The sequence below is a fragment of the Puma concolor genome, chromosome A1 (genome assembly GCF_028749965.1).
Source record: "Puma concolor isolate L17-30 chromosome A1, mPumCon1.1.hap2, whole genome shotgun sequence".
Lineage (NCBI taxonomy): Eukaryota > Metazoa > Chordata > Mammalia > Carnivora > Felidae > Puma > Puma concolor.
The window spans coordinates 137,756,995-137,781,022 of record NC_141667.1 but is presented as its reverse complement, the minus strand read 5'-3'; positions in this window follow the sequence as shown (position 1 = coordinate 137,781,022).

Sequence of the window (24,028 nt, the reverse complement as noted above, 5' to 3'; positions counted from 1 at the left end):
ACTTATTACACTACAATACAGGGTAAGTATTATTTTATCTAGTTTTTCTAATGATGACACTAAGGCTCATTAAGGCTAAGGACTGTGACCAAATTGACATTGCTGGTTAGGTGCTTCCAATGGGATTTAAGTATAGTGTACTCTTCCTGGCACAGTTACTGTTTGTTTCTACACCAGGGTAACTGACGTGGCCATCTCAGTGACTATGCTGGGACCCACGGAATCCTAGAGAACAGCTCACATGATAAAACAGATGGGCCCATGACCTGAAATCTCACAAGGGCTGGTGTGGCCAGAGCAGAAGGTGCTGTGGCTACAGACCAAAAAGGAAGGAAGAAAGACTCCAGAGAAACTGAGAGGAGGTTTTTGGGAGCAGCTGCCAATAGAGAATATCTGTTTTCTGCGAGCCCCTAGGTAACACAGAACAGCTTTGCAAACTTACCGTCTGACCTGGGTACAGAGAATAAGGAGAGCTTTCTATGTCAAATGACATGCTGGTATTCTAAATGAAAGAAGTGATTTCTGGAATATTTTCCCTTCATTTTTTCCCCTTCTTTTACTTGACAATTTTTTATTTCCCATCTCCTTTGTGGTGAGGCTAGGACCAACTTTTCAAAGAAGGCTGTAAGGAAGACCTATGTTTTGATTACTGTACCTGGAAGGTGGGTTGTGTAAGGTTGAGTTTTTACCAGAGAAACTAAAATTGCCCCTCATTCCTTCTCCTTTCTTCCCAATCATAGAGGACTCAAAAGTAGGACCAAAGACAAGGAGCAAGAACTAATCTTCACTTCTGAAAAACACAAGCGACCTACAGAATGATGTGAATCAAGAGTCAGTGGAGAGACCTGGAAGGCTCCAGGAAACTGAGACAGATTGAGGCAAGTGGGGCTGGTAGCTCAAATGGACAAGCTTGGGCTTTGAAGTTCTCATATTAACTGATTGATTGATTGATTCATTCATCCATTCATTTATACATCAAACACATAAGGGAGAAAGGAAAAATGAATATTCAATGAAGAGAGATAGGGAGTACAGATCACGAGAGGTGTAAGGGTGAAAAAGAAAAGTGACTAACAGTTTGGCTGGGGCAGGGGATGGTGGGCATAGGGTGAAGGCAAAGGCTTTAGGCTTCTTTGTAGGTAGTCTGAGGGCCACACAAGAGTGAAGAGACTGAGGATCTAGGGGTGACTAAGGAAACAACACCTAGATGATGTGCTAAGTCTCAATACCCAGATGGAGGAGTTGGGTTTGACAACCCATAGGATGCTTGTTGCTTTGAGATAGGGAGAGGAGAGGCTACTGCTTAACTCTTTCAGGAGGTCCTTTCCCACAAGACCCAAGGTATGTCATCTATTAAATAACCTGAGACATCAATTAGTTTCACATATAATCACAATATATAATCGTTCCACATATAATCACTGACAGAAGGTTGTTGTGGAATGTGTACATTATAAATCATTTATTCCTTCAACAATGGTTACTTTGTGTTAAGATTTTGGGGTACAAAGCAGAATAAGGCCTTGTTTCCACCATTCTTGGACTGATGAACGGTACAGTAGGGGTGACAAGTATACAAGTAGATCTTTACAAAGGCGCTTTTACCACAATGATACAGCACGCACGGAGTATTATAGGCACTCTAGGAAGACATATCCTCCAGAGGCCAAGTACATATTCATATACGTACTTGGGTGTACAAGTTAATATCAGAAAAGGAGTTTGGTAAGTCGTGAATGAATTATAGAAGTGTTTAAAAACTTTACAACTTACTTTAAATATCTGCATGTTATAATACATGTGTACTATAGAAAATAATCTGAAAAGAAATTAATATGAGTATCTTTTATCCAAAATAGAGTTATTACCAAAGGAAAGAGTTTTAGACTTAGTGTCAGACTTTGATGTGTGCGTGTGTGTGTGTGTGTGTGTGTGTGTAAGCGTGTGTGACTTTGGACAGCTGTGTCACATCCCTGAGTATCAGTTTCCTCATCTGAAAAATGAAGAGGCTGGTATCCACGGCTGCTTTATCTATGACAGCCTCTGAGTCTGCAAATCTAAGTCCAAATTAATATAGCACTGAGAGCCTAAGTGATTTCTAATTGCTGAAGTATGACAATTTGAAATAGGAAGACAAAATGGCCTACGTAATTAGCACTGACATATGTCTCCCTTTATGACAAAGGTCAGTCATTTCAATTTCCTCTGTCTTGCTTGCTCCATCCCCAAAATGGGGATCACACTCTTGATACCTGCCTTTTTTTCATGAATCTTTTGTCCAGATTAATAAGGACCTTATTTCCCTGAAGGAAATGGCTCACAAGTTGGAGCTACATTAATTCTTCTAGGCCATTAGGGCACCATTTACTTAATTTGATTTCAAAATGACAGCCATGTACCCTATTTTCCTTGGTAAGTTCATGGCTTCACTGTGAAATGCAAGAATGCTACTGAGAAGAAAGAGTATCAATAATCACAGAATCTCTTAAGATATGCTGATAACATCCCCCCCCCCCCCGCCCCCCGCCCCAGGTGTTTCTTGTCTTTAAAATATCACGTAATTATTTACAACAGACATTTAATTTCCGCTCACATATCATTTACCAGATGGGAGACGTATCACAAGCTGGGAACATTGTGAGGTTTTACACGAGTTAATTCTCGGAAGGATTGATTGAGACTCACCTGAGGATATTACAGTCTTTACATGAGGAGATGCACAACGTAACTTGAAAACCTTTCCTACCCACCTGTTCTGCACTAGCAAGAAGGTGGAAATTGAGCCCTGCCACTTAGCGCTGTGATGCCTGCTGAACAGATTCAAGTTGAAGGGCATGAGTTTAGTATAAACTACCTGCAAGGCATTGTGGTAAGGGATATGAAGAGGCCCTTCAAAGGTCTACGATTTAGCAGGCTGGGAATCTGCGATGTTCCCCTAACTCCAGTCAGGGTACTGTGAGTGGTTCAAAGAGCTGTGGAAATTCAGAGCAGAGCCAGAAGTGATGGAGAAATAGCTTTTCGGTGGGCCTTCACTCCACCAAAATAAAGCTTTCCCATTCAAATATTTCCATTCAAGTCTCCCTCGGATTTTTCTCCCACTGTTTGAACCAAGCAGACCTTGACTGTTGAAGGACGGTGTGCCTACATCCACCTCCCCAGACAGTGTCAAAGAGACAGATTGTGTAGTTACTGGAATTACTGCAGACCTTGGCACTGATGAATCACTCCTCGCCTCCTTTTCAGGTTTCACTTCTCCAACTGGTGTCTCATTCGCGACTGCAAGATCCAGAGGAGAAATGGAATGTCTAGGAGCTTTCCAATTTGGACACAGAGGCTTGAGCAGAAAATAACAATTGCCTTTTCCTTCTCCTCGCCCTGCTTGACCTTCCAGTCTCTTGATGAGGAACTAGAGGCTGGGAGGAGACTGGATGCTAAAAGGAAGGAGTGGACAAAAAAAAAAAAAATTCTATGATTGCTCCTGATGCTTTGTCAGAAGCAATCTTATAAAGCCAATAATGAAAATGTTTGAAAAAGAGTAAAAAAAGTAGTTTAAAAGTGGTTAAGAAATAGGATAAGAAGTACATTAGATGTCAGATGATGCCACATTATTTTCCAAAATAGTTCTAGGGGCGCCTGGGTGGCGCAGTCGGTTAAGCGTCCGACTTCAGCCAGGTCACGATCTTGCGGTCCGGGAGTTCGAGCCCCACGTCGCGTCGGGCTCTGGGCTGATGGCTCAGAGCCTGGAGCCTGTTTCCGATTCTGTGTCTCGCTCTCTCTCTGCCCCTCCCCCGTTCATGCTCTGTCTCTCTCTGTCCCCAAAATAAATAAACGTTGAAAAAAAAAATTAAAAAAACCAAAATAGTTCTGCACACTTGCGACCCCAACTACATGGTGTAAAATCCCTGTTCTGCATCCTTGCCAACATTTGATAATATCTGACTTAAAAATGTTTGCTAATCTGTGGTGAGTAAAATGGTTTCCAGGTATAGATTAATTTGCATATTTTGTTTTTGGATTATAAATGAGAGTAAGCATCTTTTCCTATGCTTATTTCCTTCTCTTGTTATGCACCTGATATTTTTTAAAGCCTTTTTTCCTTATTGATGAGCTGGAATTCTTTCTGTACTTATGATGCTAATCCTTTATGTGTTATCTGTATTGCTAGCTTCCTTCTATAAATTATGGTTTATTTTTTCACTTCCTTTAAAATGAGTGTTGACAAGCGAGAATTCTTAATCTAATGAAGTTAAATTAATCAATGTTATCTGCTGTATTTTGAGGTATTGTAACTTGTAAAAAAAAAAAAACTTTCTTATCCTGAGATCATTAAGATATTCTCTTATATTGTCTCCTAACATTTTTATAGTTTTGCTTTGTGCATGTAAGTCTTTGATAACCATCGTGTTTGGTTATTCTGTACAGTGTAAAGTGGCCCAATTTTATAGTTATGCAGAAGGAAAAAATCTGTTATTTCGGGGCTGTGTACTTAAATTCAATGATCTATTTCCTCGCTGATCTGCCATTCCAGCTAACATAAATCAAGTTTCTGTACAAATGTGACTACTCTTGAAATTGGGTGCTCTAACTAACCGCAAAAGAAAAGACAAAGCTGAATTCATTCCTTACTGTAGTATGGGAGAACACCATGTCACAAAGCTTCAACATTACCTTGAAGGGTGGAGAGTAAAGTCAGAAGTTAATGAGCAGTGAAAGTTGTGTATAAGGCTGCTCTTTCCTTGTGGAGATGCGGTTAGCATTGAGTCAGGATAATGATAGTTAGGAGGTGGAGGAAAAAACGAGAAAATTTTATGTCTCACCTTCTTTATTTTTAAAAAAAATGTTTATTTATTTATTCTGAGGGATAGAGGGAAAGCAAGAGTGTGAGTGGGGGAGGGGCAGAGAGCAAGAGCGAGAGGGAGAATCCCAAGCAGAGGAGCAGAGAGTGGTCTCACGAACTGTGAGATCATGACTGGAACCAAAATCAAGAGTCGGACACTCAACCGACTGAGCCACCCAGGTGCCCCTCACCTTCTTTAATAAGGAAATAGAAAACTAAGAGACCCATAAGCTTGGATTTAACTCTAGCTCTTAAAAATCAGGCTGCAGTCAGAGAAGTCTTCAATTAGTCATAGTCAGTGAAGTGGCACATGGGTGGCTCAGTCGGTTGAGTGTCTGACTTCAGCTCAGGTCATGATCTCATGGTTCATGAGTTCCAGCCCCACATCGGGCTCTGTGCTGACAGATCGGAGCCTGGAGCGTTCTTCAGATTCTGTGTCTCCCTCTCTCCCTGATCCTCCCCTGCTCACACTCTGTCTCTCTCTCTCTCTCCCTCAAAAAAATAAATATTAACCATTAAAAAAAAAGTAATAGTTAATGAAGACTCTAGGCAGGATAAGAAACTGTTGGCTCTGGGGTAGCAATGAGACTAGGCTCTGAACTATGAAGCCAGTTAGAACTGGACAGAGAAAGATCAAGCTGGGAGCATCTGTCTTAGGTACACCCCAAGTATTAAGGGTGTTAAGTATCAGGGTGAAAGCCTTTCCACGTCAGATTTACAGTTCTTACCATAAATTCTTGAAGATAGGTATATTAAATTTACTTGTATGTAAGGGACCCAAATTTCCCTATAATAGGAGAGTATCAAAACTCGTTTTGTTTCTGTGTTTTTCTTAAGGCATGGTTGTAATAACATGCGTTAACAGAGTCATTTAAAAAATGAACTGGAAATTAAATGACACTCTCTTGAACAATCAATAAGTCAAGGTAGAGATCACAAGGGATATTAGAAAAATATCTGGAGACAAATAAAAATGAAAATACATTAGAGTGAAATATAGGAAAAAACAGTACTAATGGGGAAGTTCATACCAACAAATGCCTACATTAAAAATGAAACAAGATCTTAAATCAGTAACCTAGTTTTCTGGCTCAAAGAACTAGAAAAAGGAAAAGAAACCAAGCCAGAGTTAGCAGAAGAAAGGAAATTACAAAGATCAGAGCAGAAAGAAATGAAATAAGAAACAGAAAAATAAAAAAATCAATAAAATTAATAGTCAGATTTTTAAAAAGATAAATAAATTGGCAAATCCTTAGCTAGACTACGGAAAAAAGAGAGAAGAAGATAAGAAAGAAGAGACGTTACACTGATCCCACAAAGATAAAAAAGCTCATAATAGATTACTATGAACAGGTATATGCCAACAAGATGGATAACATAGAAGAAACAAACAAATTCTTAGTAATATACAACCTACAAGACTAAGTCATGAAAGAAATGACAATTTGAATAGATCTACAACCAGTATGAAGACTGAACGAGCAATCAAAACTCTCTAAACAAAGAAAAGCCCAGACTAGAAGGCTTTGCTACTCAATTCTACCAAATACTTCATGAAGAATTAGTAGTGTCAATTCTTCTCAAACTCTTCCAAAAAAAAAAGTGAATAGGAAGAAACACTTTCGAACTCATTTTACAAAGCCCGCATCATCCTGATATCAAAGCCAGCAAGGACACCACAAGAAAAGAAATCTACGAGCCAATATCACTGTTGAATACAGATGTAAAAATCCTCAACAAAATACTAAAAAAACTTAATTTCATGGCACATCAAAAGGATCATACACTATGAGCAAGTGGGATTTATCCCAAGGATTCAAGGATGGTTCAACATACGAAAATCAATTTATAGGATATACTATATTCATACAATAGAGGCTAAAAATCACATGATCATCCCAACAGATGCAGAAAAAGCATCTGAAAAAATTCAATCCTTTCCTGGTAAAAACTCTCCACGAACTAGGAATAGCAGGAAAGTACTTCAAAATAGTAAAGACCAAGTGAATATAAAAAGCTACAGCTAATATCATATTTAATAGTGAAAAACTGAATCCTTTTTCTCTAAGACTGGAAAGAAGTCATGGATGTCTATGTTCACCACTTCTTTTTTTTTTTTCTTTTTTTTTTTTCTTTTTTTTTTTCAACGTTTATTCATTTTTGGGACAGAGAGAGACAGAGCATGAACGGGGGAGGGGCAGAGAGAGAGGGAGACACAGAATCGGAAAGAGGCTCCAGGCTCTGAGCCATCAGCCCAGAGCCCGACGCGGGGCTCGAACTCCCGGACCGCGAGATCGTGACCTGGCTGAAGTCGGACGCTTAACCGACTGCGCCACCCAGGCGCCCCTATGTTCACCACTTCTAATCAACACAGTACTCATGTCCTGGCCAGAGCAGTGAGTTAAGAAAAAAGAAATAAAGGGCATCCAAATTGGACAGAAAGAAACAAAACTGTCCTTGTGAATGGTTAATATGATCTTATATACAGAAAACCCTAAAGACTCCATCACAAAAGTGTTCAAACCAATAAAAAATTCAGGAAAGTTGCAGGATACAAAATCAACATACAAACATTACTTGTATTTCTAGACACTAAGAATGAACTATTTGAAAAGGAAATGAGGAAAACAATCCCATTTACAATGCACCAAAAAATAAAACACTTGGGAACAAACATAACTAAGGAGTGTGCAAGACATGTATACAGACAACTACAAAACATTGATTAAATTAAACAAGATACAAATGGAAAGACACCATGTTCAAGGATAAGAGGACATAATTTGGTTAACACGACCTTATTACCCAAAGCAATCAACAGATTCAATGCAATCTTTCCCAAAATCCCAGTGGCATTTTAAAAACCAAAAGTAGAAATAACAATTCTATAATTCATATTGAACCACCAGAGATAACAAATAAGTGAATGAATCCTGCGAAAAAAGAACAGAGGTGGAGGCATTACACTTCCTGATTTAAAATATATTACAAAGCTGCAGTAATCAAAACAGTATGGTGCTGGCATAAAGAAAGTACAGAGATCAACAGATCAGAAGAGAGAACTCAGAAATAAACCCATGCTTATACAGTCAACTGATCTTTGATAAGGATGCCAAGAACACACGAGGGAAAGGATAGTCTCTTTAACAAATGGTACTGGAAAAATTAATCAACCTAACTGGATTAAAGATTTAAATGTAAGTCCTGAAACAGTAAAATTCCCAGAAGAAAATATAGGGGAAAGCCCTCATGATGCTGGTCTTGGCAATGATCTCATGGAGATGGCACCAAAAGCACAGGTAACAAGACCAAAACTAAACAGGTGGGACTACTTCATACTAAAAGCTTCTGTAGAGTGAAGGGAACAATAAAATAAGAGAAAAGGCAACCTACAGAATGGGAGAAAATCTTTGCAAACCATGTATTTAATAAAGGGTTAATCTCCAAAATATATAAGGAAGGCCTACAATTCAATAGCAAACAAACAAGCAAAACAAAAAAACCCCTCATAACTCAGTTAAAACATGGGCACAAGACTTGAAAAGACATTTCTCTAGAGAAGATATACACACAGGCTACAGGTGTATGAAAAAATGTTTAACGTCATTAATCAACAAGGAAATGTAAATCAAAACTACAACGTGATATCAAATTGCACTCAGTAAGGTGGCCACAATCAAAACGTAGAAAATAACGAGCGTTGGTGACGATGTGGAGAAACTGGAACTCTGTACACTGATGATGGGAATGGAAATTTATACAGCCACTATGAAGAACAGTACGAAGGTTTCTCAAAAAATTAAAAACAGAGAGGCGCCCACGTGGCTCAATCAGTTACGCATCTGTGCTCAGGTCATGATCTCACGATTCATGAGTTCAAGCCCCACGTCAGTCTCTGTGCTGATGGTGCGGAGCCTGCTTGGGATTCTCTCTCCCTATCTCAATGCCCCTCACCTGCTTGTGCTCTCTCTCTCTCTCTCTCTCTCTCTCTCTCTCTCTCTCAAGATAAATACATAAACTTAAAAAACATTAAAAATATTAATACCATATGATACAGCCATTCCCCCTTCTGGGCATACATTCAAAATAACTGAAAACAGGATCTTGAAGGGATACTGGCATCCATGTTCACTGCAGCATAATTCACAATAGACAAGAGGTAGAAGCCGCCTAAATGTTCACTGGCACGTGAATGGATAAAGACAATGCGTACATACACACAATGGAATAGTATTCATCCTTAAAGAAGGAAGGAAATCCTGTCATAGGTTACAACATGAATGAGCTTTGTGGACATTATGGTAAGTGAAATAAGTAAATCACAAAAAGATAAATAAATCACTCCACGTTCAATGAGCTGTTCAGTGAGTGGAGAGTTCTATTTTGCAAGACAAAAAAAAAATGTGTACTTTCATTTTATCCAGCAATTATAAGCTCTCTGATCATGTGAACCGCTGAGAGGGTCCCGAAGAGTGGCTTATACAAGTTGTACAATTAATGCTCAACTATTTTAAAAATGCATTGCCTTTTCCAGCCAAGTCCCTAATTTCTCACTTTCTTTTGATATTATTTGGATTCTCAAAATAAATGATACAGCGTGAATAAAAATATCTGCACAATGGCGATTTTTACACAATTGTTGTCACACAGACATGTGCCCATCCGTCCTGATTCTGAAACACGCCCCCAGTTAATATATCCTCAGGCGTGGAATTGCTGCCGGCATCTAAAGCAAAGATGGGAAATAAAGGCACATGTGCTTGTCATTTTCCCCTCTTTAATCCATGGCAGGCATGGACCATGTCACTTTCTTCTCCACTGAGCCCAGACATAGTATTTGAACTCTTCTCAACACAACCCTCCACAAAGCCACATTGATGGATCGGAGCTGGCATGTAAGATGAGGTCAACTTTCCATTCTTGGTTTAGGGTGTAATTTCCAGGTACATGAATTTACATGGAAGGGTCCGTCAATCAAAATAATATGCATACCAAGAGAGCACACAGCACATTCAGACTCTGAATGGAGGAACGACTTACCTAACTGCGTCTACTCTGGGTGCTTAAAAAGTCTACTGGGAATGGGGCGCCTGGGTGGCGCAGTCGGTTAAGCGTCCTACTTCAGCCAGGTCACGATCTCGCGGTCCGTGAGTTCGAGCCGCGCGTCAGGCTCTGGGCTGATGGCTCGGAGCCCGGAACCTGTTTCCGATTCTGTGTCTCCCACTCTCTCTGCCCCTCCCCCGTTCATTCTCTGTCTCTCTCTGTCCCAAAAATAAATAAAAAACGTTGAAAAAGAAAAAATTAAAAAAAAAAGTCTACTGGGACTAAGCATCTGCATATATATATTTTATATATGTTGCATATATAACAACATGAATATTCTAGACTTTGGAAGTAGCTTTAAATGATAACAGAATTGTATTTTTAGGATATATAAATAATAATGTGAATTCTTTAACATTTACCATATATATGCATGTATTACAAAATATAAAGCGCATACAATGGAATCTGCTTTCAGCCTTTGATTCTCTCCCAAGATGGCACTGAAATGCTGGAGCCCAAGGGAAAGGGCTCCATGTACCTGTGTCCCACAATGCCTGTGTGCCACAGGCCAAGTATATTGAACATCTGTTTCTGTCTTCAAGGCCCAAAAGTTTTTTGGGGGTCACCTGGGTGGCTCAGTCGGTTAAGCGTCTGACTCTCAGTTTCAGCTCAGGTCATGATCTCATGGCTTTGTGAGTTTGAGCCCTGCGTTGGGCTCTGCGCTGACATTAAAGAGCCTGCTTGGGATTCTCTCTCTCTCCCTCTCTCTCTATACCCCACCCATTCACGCTGTCTCTCTCAAAAAATAAATAAATAAATAAATTTAAAAAATGTTTTTTTTGTTTTTATCTTTGCTAGGAAGAAGCACTTCTATCTTTTGCATCTGAGAATCCTTTGGGGTCTAACAATAGCATTTTTCTAACCCGTATTAACAGCAAGGTTTTTTAAAAGTCATTGCGCTGGTTTATGTGTGTATGTGGGGGTGAGGTGATGGTGGCATTAGGCCGAGAAGGTGACAAGTACAGAGAGAAAATGCACATTAAAACTTATTCTTTTATTTAATCCAACACATGTTACTGAGCAACCGCTATGTGTCACGCACTTTCTAGACTCTACAAATAAAGCAGTAAATAAAACAAGCTTCCTGCCCTCCTGTACTTGACATCTTTGTCTGAGGAGATAAGAATGAACCCATAAGCAAGTAAAATATACTGTGTGTTTGCGGGGGATGAGGGTTATTTAGAAAAATAAGGCAGTGCAAGGGGATAGGTTATGTCCTCGCAGGGGTTACTAGTTCTTACAGAAAGGTCCTAGAATGCATCAGTGATGACATTTAAGTGGAGGCCTGAAGGCAGTGAGGGTAGAAGCCTTGTGGGTAGTTACCTGAGGGAAGAGCTTTGCAAGCAGAAGCCATGGGCTGGAGCAAGTGTAGCTTGTTTGAGGAAGGCTGGGAGGCCACGTGGACTTTGAATTGAGTGAAGGGAGAGGGAGGGGAGAGGAGGTCCTAGAGTTAGAGAAGTGTGGAACTGCTGGCCTATAGGTCATTCTAACATCTCAATTTTCTGAGAGGGTTGAGAAGGTTTTTCATGTTGGAGTAGAGGAATGGCCTGGTTGTAGTTCTCTGTTAAAAGGATCCCTCTGGCTGTTACCTCAATGAATCATCCTGCCATGGAAGGCCTTTAAGTGACATTTCACTCCACTGTGCTGGCACAAGTTGCCCTTTGGGAGCCTTTCTGGGCTCACTTTGGAGGCATGTAGGAATAATGGGAGTGAGATCTAGCTGATACAGTTTGGCACTGAACTTTCTTGGCTCTACTGTTAGGGGAGACATTTGTGTTTCCCTAGAGATCTGTATAGACACCACAGTTCCCTCAGAAACACCCAATGTGGCTGCTTGAAGTCACTGTTGACTCATTAGAGCACCTACGCCAACCAGCTTGTTGGGGGTGTGAACAAAATTCCAGAGCGCTCTCCTTCCATCATCTCTACTTGGCTCTCGCCATTTCCGGTAGCAAGGGCCTCCTGGGAAAGTCTAGCTGTCAGGATAACTGCCCCGAATGGAAGTCTGTGTTGAAGGGCACTTTGCGTGGCCCAACAACCACCCGCCCTAAAACAATAACTAGGTCTACGGGCCCTGAGTTAGCTTATGGAATTTGGAGAGGTTCTGCCCTATTCAGCTGTCATGGAGCAAAATCTGCCTGGCTACTTTGGAAAAGATACTTCCCCCTGCTTCAGGCTGTCTTTCTTGTCAGAAATAAGTCTTTAACTTTGAAGTTGGTCACTGAAGGTCCACTTTTTGGGAGAGGTCAGCGCTCCTTGTAAGTTCCCTTGAAATCTAAGGTCAGAAAACACCAGGAAAGGAGACTCTATATTGCAGATCCTGTATTTCAGCTGACTTCCTTGTCCAGCTATATAGTCATGCTTAAGAAGTCACAGAATCGTACATTGTACAGAATCATCTCTGACCTGTCTCAAGGCTCCAGGTTCACACAAATATAGCTCAATCTGACAGACTTTTAAATTTCAAGAACGAGACCCACTGGTTTTCCTGTTGTCTTCCCTTCTAAGGAGTTCACTGAAACAGCATATATCCCACAGATCGAGACATGCGGAACTCAGCATCAACCATGTTCTCCTCTTTCCCCTGCATACACCTTCATATCAACTTTTCAATTTAACTGAAGATGAAAGACAGAGACAGAGACAGAGAGATCCTGGAACTGTCAGAGTTTTAAAACGGGAAGTACCCCTGACAGACTAGAAGGAAAGAGATAAACCAGGACCTGTTACTGCTATAATTTCACTGAGATTAGGTGTGGTTTTTTGTTTTGTTTTGTTTTGTTTTGACTTGTTTTGCTTTTTTTCACTTGGTTGTTTTGCAGCCTTGGCATTATGGGGGAAAAATAGAATGTCAATAAATTCAACTTTGACCATCTATTCAATGAGTTATTTCCTAGGACTAGTAGGAGGGAAAAAAAATGAAGCCGGTGAGGCAGTCTAAAGGGAGACCGTGTAAATGACTTGTAACTAAGGGGATATGACCCTCTGCATAATTCATAATCATTAGTCTAAGTGACACTTCTGCAGTCACTCTGTCAGGGCGTTCTAATATGGCGGGGCTGAAACCCAAACAGTCCACTCAGCAGCCGGCTCCGTGAGATCAGGTTTCTCTGAAAGACAACTCCCTGAAAGGCTAGATTTGGGTTGCAGGTTTTTTTTTTTTTTTTTTTTTTTTTTCAACAGAAGATGCTGGCTCAGCTTCATCGTGTGTGCAATTTAAGGGTTGCTCAAGTGATTCTTTAAAACTGCATAAAAGCATTTCTGCTGTGCCTGGGAGACAGTATTGCTATAATGTTCTGTGCATACATCTGCATGATTTCTCAGAGCTAATTCAAATTTAATGCATTGGTAATTCCTTTTCTGCCGAAGCCACCCAGCAGTAATCTGAAGGTTACAGAATGATCTTCCAGCTCAAATAACACTTTTAGACCAGCATAAATGGAGAGGCAGGAATATAATGGCAGAATTAGGCTTGCGAGGAGACTCTACCCTCATTACCACTCTGAGTGAGGCTGACCAGAGTTTAGAATGTTTTTAGAAGGATAGTCGTAACAGAGGTTTAATAAAACTGGAAGTCAAGCTACAGTGGTCTTTTGTCAGAGATGGTATAATAACAAAAATGACAGCATGTGAACAACTTAGAAAATATTTCCCTAACAACTGCAAAGACTGTTCTTAGGGTAAAATTAAAGCTTTGGTTAAACCACTTAGAAGAAACCAATTCACAAATTTATGGGACGTCCGAGAATAATAATTTAGCTTGGATGTCATAAAAATATTGACACCTAATTACAGTCCATATGAATAATACAATGAATAAAGTGGGGAGTGTTTTTTAAATTTTTAATAAACTTCTAGATTTTATAATAAAATTAGATTTCTATAGAAAAAATCTTAAGATAGTACAGTGTTCCCAGAGGCCGCAGGCCTAGTTTCCCCACTTACTAACGTTTCACATTACTGTGGTACATTTGTCATAATGGATGAACCAATATTAAGACATTATTATTAATTAAAGCCCACAGTGCATTCAGATTTCCTCCGTTTCTATCTACTGCCCTTTTACCTGTTCCAAGATTCCTATCCAGGACACTACATGATACTTAGTTGTAATGTTGCCTTAGATTCCTCTCACCTGGGACAGTTTCTGAGACTGTCCTTGTTTTTGACGACCTTGATAGTTTGGAGGAGTATTGGTCAGGTGTTTTGTAGAGTGTCCCTGAATGGGGACTTGCCTGATGTTTTGCTCATGATTAGGGTTATAGAAAAGACCATACAGAGGACAAGTTCCATTCTTAACACATCATATCAAGGGTACAGGCTATCAACATGACTCATCACTGTTGTTGTTAACCTTGATCATCTGGCTGAGGCAGTGTTTGCCAGGTTGATCTTTCTTTCCCCTTTCTATACTGTATCTTTTGGGAAGTGATTACAATGTGCAGCCCACACTTAAGGAGTGGGGAGTTATACAGGTAATACCTACCTGAATTATTTGGAATTGTCCTTCCGAGGAAATTTGCCTATTCTCTCCCATTTATTTGTTCAATCAATTATTATACTTATTATCAACATATTAATATGGATTCATGGATGTTTATTTTATGCTTTGAGTTATAATCCAATACTATTTTATCATTCAATTCATTACAGTTTTGGCCATCTAGAACTTTTTTAGCTGGCATCTACGTCCCTTTGAGGTAGAGGGTTTTTTGTTTTTTTTTTTTGGTTTTTTTCTTGTTTGTTTTCTTTATTGAGAACTTTCTCACTTCTGGCACTACAAAATGTTCCCACCTCATCTTGCATATTTCCTGTCCAAATTCTAGAATCAACAATTTCTCCAAGGTGCCTGGCTCTCTTTAATGGAGAACAGAATCAGAAAAAATCTGGGCAGCAGGTATGCTGGTTGCTCCTGTGATATCATGAACACCAACCTTTCTATGCACTCTCTGCTGAAAAAGCAAGGAAACACATGTATACTAATTCGCGTATGTTAATGTATCTATAAATGTTTCTATATGTAACCATCTGTGTGTACGTTAAAGTGTAACATGCGTTCATACCCAGGTGTCCCAACCTAACATTCATCAATCACTGTAGATTCCTCCTTTGCGTACCTATAGCCTCCCTCTCCAAAAGCAAGAAACAGAGCTAATTTAGGAGTATTTTCACTACTTCCTTCACGATCTAGATGAGGGTTCATAACTCAAAGTCTTTCCTTTCTGACGTCTGATCCTATCTTATCGGGTCTAGAATGCCTTTCCACTTCCGACTCAATACAATGACATTACTCAAAAGTAGAAAGGCAGTGAGCTCATTGGCAATTTTCGGAAGTGAATCCATGCCAAGGACTGAACAGAGTCTTATCCTTAAATGTGATTCCCTCAAGGCTTAAAACATTGTGAAAGAGACTCCACGGCCATTTCTTACTCTATGGCGGTGAAACAAAAGCGTTTGGCTTCAAGTGTTGTCCAACCAGTAAACTTCATAGGATTAAAATCACTAAAAGCTGTTCTTTCCTGAAACCAAGTATTAGTCATTGGCAGATGTTATCTGTTAGTAAAAGGATTGCAACCAATAAATGCTGGGGATCAAGGCCCTACTTAATACAAAAACCTGACATCATCTGTGTCACTTACAAATCTGGTATTAATTATTTGATAAGCTTGGGGCTGATTTTGTAACACAGACATTTTGTGGTATGAATGGTGAATGTCAAGGATGACTTATTACCCTGAACACATTGAAAAGGAAGGATAATATGATTTCTTAGAGGAAAGACCCAAAGGCAGCTGTACCAGAGAGTCAATTACTGTTGTGTGCAGACTTATTTTCCTGCACAAGACTTATTTTCCAGAGCCAGAGAAAAAGAACAAGGCATATGAGTATCTCCATAGTGATGATGTTTTGGGGTCTCTAAATTTCGGATTACAAATCTCGGGAAAGAGAACACAGAGGAAAGGGAGGATTCCTGCTTAGCCATTTGAAAGCAGGGTCTTTTCTTCCCTATAATGAATTCATGAGGTTTCAGTCCACAAAAACACCCCTTAATAGAGTATCGAGTTGAGAGGACAAGAAGGATGTCAACATTATCATTTAACACAGCTGGATTTTCTATCGTAACAACATTATGAAGAGAAATCTCAGAACATAAGTTGTATAATTCACTGCTTTGTTTGTTTGTTTTTTGAGAATACAAGATATGTTGAATGCGGCTCATTATGGAAAGAGCAAATCAACACAGAATCAGAAACCAAATTTTATGAGACGGAGTACACAGTATGGCATATAGATATTTCCTTCAAGTCTAGTTTATAATGTGGTTATTTATCCCCCAAAGAGGAGCTATCTTTGAATCAAAGAGGGTAAACCGAAAGGCAAGCATGTGGTCCCCGAGCAGATCTCTGCCTGTCTGCAAAGGCAGAGATTTACAAAAGGAAATGATGTCTCTGGAAGAAACGATCCTTTTCTGCTCTCAGTTGATCTGTTCTCTGAAAACTGTAAATTGTCCATATCCGATGTTGACAATTTTCTAAACAATATTGTTACTAAGAATGCAGTTGTGTCTCTAGTAGAGTCATGTATCACACAGGGAAACCGGCACATGTTTTTCTGAACATAAACACACGTTCCACAGTGGTAGGGGGTCGATGAGGCAGGACGTTAAGAGGATATATCCAAAAGCTTCATAAGAAATGCTGAGGTTCAGCTGGCCTCTGAGGCCTGGTGTTAGAAGGAGGTCACGTGCATGATTAGAGAGGGACGTACAAAGGCCGGAAGCTGCTGTATTACCTGATTCTGTTAGACCTGGTGCAGCAAGGCACACCCAGCGAATTAGCTGCTATGGGGACTCTAGTGTCCCTTTGGAGACACTGCTTAGTCTTTCGGGGTTTCTTTCTTTTTTTTTTTTTTTTAATTTTTTTTTTTTTAACATTTTTTAATTTTATTTTTGAGACAGAGACAGAGCATGAACGGGGTTGGGGCAGAGAGAGAGGGAGACACAGAATCGGAAGCAGGCTCCAGGCTCTGGGCCATCAGCCCAGAGCCTGACGCGGGGCTTGAACTTATGGACTGCGAGATCGTGACCTGGCTGAAGTTGGACACTCAACCGACTGAGTCACCCAGGGGCCCCTCTTTCGGGGTTTCTAATACCACTCAATACAGTGATGGCTAAGTAAGGGCCCATACTGCGCTGGAGACTCAGGCTGTGATAAATCTTTGAAAATACCACTGACATAGAAGTTAACCACTGTTCTTGATCCAGCTCCTTTTTTAAGCAGTTAAACAAACATGGTTGATTTAATCAGAATAAAAGACTATTTGTTGAGAAATCATTGATAAGCATCCCGATTTCACTGAATTTACGTGGCTAAATACATACAGCAGCACTCCCTTTCACTCTGTCCCCCACCCCCCCCACCCCGCCCACAGTCTTGGTAGTCCATGCATGACCACCCCGCAGGAGTGAAAATACTCCTAAATTAGCTCAGTTTCTTGCTTTTGGACTACCTCTTGGTAGTCCACGTATGAAAGCTCTTCTTCTCAGTTTTCTCGGGTAGGCTACAACTCAAGCCTGAAGGCCTGACTCCCCATCCAAATAGTTTTTATTCCAGATGCTTCAAGAGTACATTTAATCGAGTAATTGAGAATATAAGTCAAAAACAATAAAATGAAATGAGAACAGTAATAAAATATAAATTGGTCATTTCCTTTCCCATTTGACCAACCAGATTTTACCAAGGCTTCACTTTTAAAGACACAATAGTTTTCAGCCCCAAGATAACGTCGAGATCTATTAGTACAGTATAAAAATGTCTTCAGGGGTGCCTGGGTGGCTCAGTCGGTTAAGCGTCCAACTTCGGCTCAGGTCATGATCTCGCGGTTTGTGAGTGTGAGCCCCAAGTCGGGCTCTGTGCTGACGGCTCAGAGCCTGGAGCCTGCTTCGGATTCTGTGTCTCCCTCTGTCTCTGCCCCTTCCTTCCTCATACTCTCTCTCTCTCTCTCTCTCTCTCTCTTTCTCTCAATCTCTCAATAACAAGTAAACATCAAGAAAAATTTTTTAAAAATGTCTTCAAAATCAGTGTCCAAAGATGGCTAGACATATAATGAAAAGATGCCGAATCGTACTCTTTTTAAGAGACAGAGACATAAAATAATCCAGATGTGAAATTTGACCTATTTCATTAAATTTGAAAGCTTTCATGATATCCAAAGCTGCCAGGTCAGTGGGAAGAAGAATACATTTCATAAACTGTTGAGGGAAGGAAAAACTGTTGGAAAGATTCTGAAGAGTCATTTGGCCAAGATAATTATATACCAATATATTAATGTAAATTATATCTAACACTGTAATCAACAAAAACCCAGAAAGCAGTGCAAACAAGTATCAACCAAATCAGTTAAGTTGTTTCAACCCTATAGTGAATTATTATGCAGCTGCTAATAATACTCAGATCGGTGTATGTTGTTATGGGTGGGTCCCACAAATATGTCATAATGCCCCCAAACCATCAAGATGCAGAAAAGAATGAAGAGAATAACTTATTTAAAAATTCAAATTATTCAGGGGCGCCTGGGTGGCGCAGTCGGTTAAGCGTCCGACTTCAGCCAGGTCACGATCTTGCGGTCCGTGGGTTCGAGCCCCGCGTCGGGCTCTGGGCTGATGGCTCAGAGCCTGGAGCCTGTTTCCAATTCTGTGTCTCCCTCTCTCTCTGCCCCTCCCCCGTTCATGCTCTGTCTCTCTCTGTCCCAAAAATAAATAAAAACGTTGAAAAAAAAATTTAAAAAAATTTCAAATTATTCAAAATACATTTTCCTTAAGGGAAACCCAAGACACTATTAACAATAACTCTCTTTGGAGAGAGACATCGGAAAAGAGAAAGTGGGGGGTTTTACTTCCTTCTTGTCTTTTTATGTATGATGTAAAAAACCCATACACGTTTGTGATTTTGCTTAGAAAAACTAACAGGTTAGTTGGATATTGAGATTATGATTCATTTTATCTTTTGCTTTCTGATTCTTATTTTATATATTTACAAGTTTGTAACGTTTGCTATTTAACATTTGGATCGGGGGGTGGGGCACCTGGGTCGCTCAGTTGGCTGAGCATCGGACTTCGGCTCAGGTCATGATCTCGCCGTTCCTGAGTTGGAGCCCCGCAGCTACAGTTCCTGACAGCTTGGAGCCTGGAGCCTGCTTGGGATTCTGTGTTTCCCTCTCTCTCTGCCCCTCCCCCACTCGCACTCTGTCTCTCTCTCTCTCTCTCTCTTTCAAAAATAAACATTAAGGGGCGCCTGGGTGGCTCAGTCGGTTAAGCGGCCGACTTGGGCTCAGGTCATGATCTCGCGGTCCGTGAGTTCGAGCCCCGTGTCGGGCTCTGTGCTGACAGCTGAGAGCCTGGAGCCTGTTTCGGATTCTGTGTCTCCCTCTCTCTCTGCCCCTCCCCCGTTCATGCTCTGTCTCTCTCTGTCCCAAAAATAAATAAACATTTAAAAAAATTTCAAAAATAAACATTAAATTTTTTTTTTTTTTAATTTTGGATCAAATAAAGCCTAAGTGTCTTTTTAGCTTCATTCTCCACTCCCACAACTTAACTTGCTATTTTTAAAATGGGTCATATATTTTCATTTCTTTGCATATAATGCTTCCTGCTGGGAATACTTTCCTCCCTCTTTGTGAATCTGGTAAACTCCCCTCCATCATGTCATACCAACTCAAATATTCTACGTCTGTTTGGATCTTGGTATATGTGCTGTTTAACCTAGTGCCGACCAAATGTTATTTGGCATTAACTTTTTTTCCCTAAAATGCTCAAAGTATGATGGCACTATTTCAAAACATGCTTAATACCAGGAGTTAAAGAACCAGGTTCTCTTATAAGCTGCTATTGGTGAAGTCTGTAATAGCTTTGGTTTCTGTAATCAATCTGTGATACACTGAATCTAAAGACATTTGATAGCAATAGTATAACGATACTCATGTCCCTGTTTCTGCTTTACAGAGCCATCTAGCTTCACCCCAAATCCTCCCCTATGTGAAATACCTCTCCCTGCTTTTAATGGACATTAGACATGTGAGCGAGGGCTCAGATTTTCTTTTTCTTTAAACCTGCAGGGTAGAATGTAGCCGCAGAACTAAGGCAGAAGTAATGGAGAGCACTGCGTGAGAAATTTACATTATTATCTGGCAGTAGATTGGTTTACTTACTCTGTACCCACCAGCTCTATCCCCTGATAATCACCTTCACACTTAGCTGCACTTCAGAGCTTGTTTACCGTGTTGCAATGATGTTTATTCCCTGAGTTTATTTGATGTCGGCCATTTGAAAACATTATCATTTAAATTGGTTCCTGTAACTAATGAGCATATGTTTCATGTGTGTTTCACAGGAATGAGCCAGTGGAAGTATCGGTGTGTGAGGGCTGTAGGTAGTCATTTTCGCTGCAGTGTAATGTCAAATTTTAAACTGTTCAGGTGCTAAGGGAGGGGGGCAGAGAACTGGCATGAAATGATAACAGAATTTTATGAGAACTAAAGAAAAAAAATTGAAACCAAAGCTGAGATCATTTATAAGCTAACTTAAGGGAAATCTTGAATGCAAAATGCTTAAAACTTGCTTTGGGACATTGTGAATCTATTGAATGACATAAGTATTCCCTTCAAACTTGCTGGAGGGAGGTGACAAGAATGTCAAATTCCTCTCTACAAGCGCTGATTGCTGTAGTGGGTTACACTGAGTGCAAGTGTGCAGAATATAGTTGTCTGTAATGACACTGTGGAGGGCAATGCTTGGTACGCAAATCAATCCCCCTCCGCTATAAGAACATGAAACAACTGCATTGGAAGCAAAGAGAAAGAGAAAGGTAATTAGGAATGAGATGTAGGAATGTGAAATACAATTCCATGGCACCAGACCATTAAAAAATATCAAGTGCAAATTAGCCACGCAGTAGCTCTCCAATGATCTTCTGGAAAGCACACCCCCCTATTTCCCTGGACAATCACATTCTCCCTTGGACTCTGCTCAGTGTTTTGGATAAGGCTGACTTCTTCCTTGACCAGAGGTGGGCAGGTAAGGAGGGCTCCCATTCATAATCTTGTATTCTCTTGGCCACAGACACTTGCTCGGTGATTGGCATGTGACCCAGTCAGAGAGTCAGTGAAATCCAAGATATCTGGCAGGGATCTCTGAGAGAAACATGTGCCCATTTTCGTACAGACCCGGACCTAGGATATTATAGCTCTGACAGGCAAAAGGGACAAGAGTTGAGCTCCCATCTGAAGAAGGATCAGGTCTTAGGGCACTCAGCCACGGATGAAGCTAGATCTATACAGGACTTCTTAGTAACATGACCCAATAACTTGACTTTTGCCTATTGGGGTTTAGCTTGGATTTTTCGGTCTCTTGCAGTGAAAAGCGTTCTGATACACATAAATATTCAGATCAATGTTTCCTTTAAAACATGGACATAATTAAAGTGTGATGGTCTTCAAAACATTGAACCAGATAACTCCCTAAGGTTCTTTTCTCTACTAAGGACAGCTGAACCTAGAATCCAATCCTAATGTCAATGGACCATAAAAGAGGTTAGACTAGAGCTGCAGACAATACGGCTGGCATCATTACTGGTTTTTCATCACACTTTCAGCTTTGGATGGTATTTTCATGATCTATACATACGTATAATTAAAATGTCAATTGCACTCCTTTTGCTAGAGTGACTATAGCAAACGACCCCTTATTCAACAAGCGAGAATTTAACACTTTAAACAGTTTTTTTTTAAAACAAATGAAATGCTTTAGTTTTTTTTTTTTTTTTTTTTTTTTTGGTCAAAGGGCTACAAAAGCTCAAATGATATTATTGGCATTTTAAAACTCTGTTATAAATATGTGCTATATTTAAGTGATTCCCTGGCAATTATTCATAACTATAAAATACACTAAATGGAATGTACACTTAATGACAGCACATCACTTTTCATGGTACAATAAACTTTGCAAGCATTTGCTACAATAAAAAAAAAAAACAACATTCATAAACCTTAGCTTGGGAAGGTTGGGAAGTGGATTTTCATTAATAGCTTCTAAACGCTGCTCTAGAAGGATGGCTGGCCTAGAAGGACAGATAGTCATGCATACAAGATGCTACAGAATAAATATCAGTGTCCCCTCTCCCTAATTTATATGTACGTAACTCACCTATGTACACACAGGGACACGATGTCTAGAAAGCTCAAAGTTTAGCAAAGCTAAGCAACAAATTGTTTAGGAATATGAGCCAGATTTCCTGTTAAAAAGGAAACAGCAAAAGCAACAAAAGCAAAAGTAAACTAGTGGGACTAGATCAAATTAAAAACCTTTTTGCATAGCAAAGGAAACTAATAAAAATGCAACCTGTTGAATGGGAGAAAATACCTGCAAATCGTGTATCTAATCAGGGATTAATATCCAAAGTATATAAAAACTCACACAATCCAACAGAAAACAACAACAGTCAATCAACCCAATTAAAAAAATGAGCAGATAATCTGAGGAGACATTTTTCTGAAGAAGACACACAGATGGCCAACAGGTACATGAAAAAATGCTCAACATCACTTATCATCATGGACATGCAAATCAAAACCACAGTGGGCTATCACCTCACACCTGTCAGAACCACTATGACGAAAATCACAAGAAATAACAAGTGTTGGCGAGAATGTGGAAAAAGGGAACCTTCGTGCCCTGTTGGTAGGAATGTAAACTGTTGCAGCCACCATGGAAAACAGCACGGAGGTTCCTCAAAAAATGAAAATAAAACTACAGTATGATCCATCAATTTCACTCCTGGGTATTTATTCAAAGAAAACAAAACCCCTAATTCCAAAAGATACATGCATCCCCCTGCTCAGGGCAGCATTAATTACAATAGCCGAGATATTAAAGATATTACCAACAGATGAATGGATAAAGACGTGGCATATATACACAATAAAATATTATGCAGCCAAAAAAAAGGAGATCTTGTCATTTGTCCAACATGAGTGAACTGTGAGGGCATTCTGCTAAGTGAAATAAGTCAGAGAAGAACAATGACTGCCTGATCTCACTTATATATGAAATCTAAAAAAAGAAAACAAAACACCAAGCGCGCAGATACAGAGAAGAGGTTTATGGTGGCAAGAAATGGGGAATGGGGGTAATATGGGTGAAGGGAGTCAAAAGTACCGATTTCTAGTTATGACATAAGTCATGGGAATATATGTATAGCATAGTGACTGTAGTTAGTAATATCATATTGCATTGTTGAATGTTGCTCAGAGAGTCAATCTTACAAGGTCTCATCAAAAGAACATTTGTACCTATGTATGGTAACGGATATTAACTAGGCTTAGTGTGGTGATCTTTTCATAATATATGCAAATACTGAATTATGGTATACACCTGAAACTAATTTATCAATTATACTATATACTTCAATTTAAAACAAAAAACAAAACCAAAAACAAGCAAAGGAGAAGTAAAGCCAAATTCAAGATGGTAGTCATCTATTTGGGGGCAGGGGGTAGGCAAGGGCATGGTGAAGGATCTCAGAACGAGTTCCCCATGGTTTTGGTGATGTTAGCTGCATGTAGGTCTTGGGTTTGTTGATGGCATTGCTAGTGTTTATTTTGACTTTTGCTCTGTAGTATATTTTTTAGTTTCATATATTCCTTTGTTATGTATCAAATACTGCATAATAAAAAAAAAAATCAAAGAGACCTGGCTAGCAATTTATATGTGCAAACAACTTTGAGTATGTAAATCTAATAGTTAAGGCACTATTTGCTGAGATACAGGTTATTTGATAATTCATAGGCAAAATTCAGTCCGACCATTCAAAACGTATTAAAATTCAGGATTTAATTTGGGCAGAAATGGACAGACTCTCAAATGCAGGATTATCTCTAACACCTTAAATGCTTCTCTTCCTATTTTTTGACATATACCAAACTAGTGGCAAAAAGATAATACTGGTAAAGTATAGAAGAAACCTTAGTGGCCACTTTTTCTTCCTAAAGTTTACTTAAACTGTGAATTGAACTATTTCTTCTTCGCCAGGT